This window comes from Limulus polyphemus, unplaced genomic scaffold (genome assembly GCF_000517525.1).
Source record: "Limulus polyphemus unplaced genomic scaffold, Limulus_polyphemus-2.1.2 Scaffold4826, whole genome shotgun sequence".
Taxonomy (NCBI): Eukaryota; Metazoa; Arthropoda; class Merostomata; order Xiphosura; family Limulidae; genus Limulus; species Limulus polyphemus.
Genome location: NW_013670436.1, coordinates 4779 through 6897, shown reverse-complemented (window position 1 = coordinate 6897; position 2119 = coordinate 4779). Strand labels below are relative to the sequence as shown.

At 35.8% G+C, this 2119-nt stretch overlaps 1 long non-coding RNA gene across 1 annotated transcript in view; it reads right to left on the bottom strand.

Moving 5' to 3' along the window:
- Positions 1-2119, bottom strand: part of LOC111088946 — a 17869-nt gene that overhangs the window by 14724 nt on the left and 1026 nt on the right. The gene's annotated exons all lie outside the window — the stretch shown is intronic.

Here is a 2119-nt window from a genome sequence, read left to right as displayed (position 1 = left end):
AGCGTTGTAAGTCCGCAGACATACCGCTGTGCCACTGAGGGGGGGCGTGCCGTCTCGACATGGGAAGGATTTAAGTTAGCAAAAAACTGACTGCAGACAGCGAATAGGAACGAGTTTTGTGGGTTAAAGCACCTAACACTTAACCTCCATCTTTTGTGACAATCATCTCATTATCCATCTGCGTTTTTTTTGGCCCAACAATTTTGGGTGCCATGGCCCCAGATATTTTCTTTTAAACATTATGCCCATTTTTTTTTACTCCAATTTTTTTTTTTTTAGTTATTCATGAAATTCTGATATTGTTGAAACTTATTATGATTAATGGCCTTGGTTTTGGTTTCGGTTTACGTACAATTTTCCGTCATCGTATCGTTGTATAGTGCTAATTTCATCGACTATATACAATTGATGTAATATATATATAGTGTTAGACTTGTTCTACGGGGTGTCCGAAAAGTCTGGAACCGTAGATGATTTGAGATACGTCACTGATTGTCTGAGAAAGTCGAGTTAATGCTGCTCTTAATTCAAACTTGTTTCGAACTACAAGAACAGCATATGAAACATATCTGTAAAATTCATTGAAGTACCTATGATTCCAGACTTTTCGGACACCCTGTATTTACTTATATATTTATAATTAGAAATACGCCCTAATAAAAACATAACACCGCAAATGCAAAATAAATGAATTAATCAGGGCACAGGCTATAATGTGGGAAGTATAAAATGTGCCCCTGGTGGCCTATCAGTTGGTCGTTTTATATTTCCTGTATTATTATACTGGTAACTTAAGTTATTTTTTTTATATGCATCGCTATTGTTTATGGAGGCTTTTTTTGTATTATAAATATATTCTGTTTCATCATAGGTTTGGCCTTGTTGTTTTTAATGTCAAAATTAACTGTTTATATTATATACATGTATCAGTAATGCCTCGCTCCACCAACCAGTGCAAAGTTTGGATGTCACCTATGTGTCTAACGATTTTAATAATCTACAGAGGGGGATGGCGCCCCCATAAACCCAGTAAGGAAGGAATTAGTTGAACAAACAGAAGCTCAACTTTTGGGGGGCCCACAAATGTCCAGTGGACTTATTACGTAAGAAATCGAGTTTCGATACCCGTAATGGACACAATAAGGATAATCCAATTTGTAGCTTTGTGCTTAAGTACAAGTTAACACATTATTAGATTTGCAACACAGAGTCGCGCTTGTAAATTGCTTACTTTAGAGACAGAAACTTTTTTTTTTTTGGATGACGTATCTATGATGCCAATCAAATTGAAGGATTTGATAATAATTGTTGAATAATTTGAATAATTGTATAATTGTATAATTGGGGTTGAATAATTGTACTTGTTATTTATTCAGTGCAGAATGTAAACGAATGAAGAAACAACTGTTTCAGCTCGGAATCTTATAATGTAATTTACCTGGCCTAACTGTAGTGGATCCTGGGTTGTATACTACAACATTCCGCTCGAAACATGGATACTCGTAATTTAATCAGTTAGCACAGAGGTTTTAAAAAACAAGGCAGACAAGAGTACTGAAGAAGCCTAATTTATTTGGCCCGGCCTACCTAGAAAAAAAAACAAAAAAAAAACAGGCGCCAGTTGAAGGAACGAGATGGAAGATACCAAGTAACATGATCAGGGGTGAAACACGTATACAGATGTACATGTTGTGGCTAAAGGCTCAGGTGTCTCTATCTTCATTTTTTGGCAGAAGGCCTACACCGTTTCCTCAAGTATCATCACCAGCTGCTTCTGTGAATGGATATCTATAGACACTTTTCTTTCAACCCCCTCTCTTCTTTCCACCCCTCTCCTTTTACTTACATTCCACTTTTGCAATTTCCTGTGTTTATTTGCTTCCAGATTTCATCTAGTCCGGAGACTTTTATCAAACGCGAGGTTTATACTTCTTATCATTTATTTATCTACAAATTAACGTAACGGCGTATTTTCAGCTTTTTTTTTAAAAAAAAATCTTATTTATTTACTTAATGTTGTTTTTTTTTTTGTTTTTTTGTTTATATCGCAAGATCACAGGTGGTTTTTGCTATCGCCCCTACCTTTAAGTTCATATAGTACATAGGGAGGGGAGTGTAG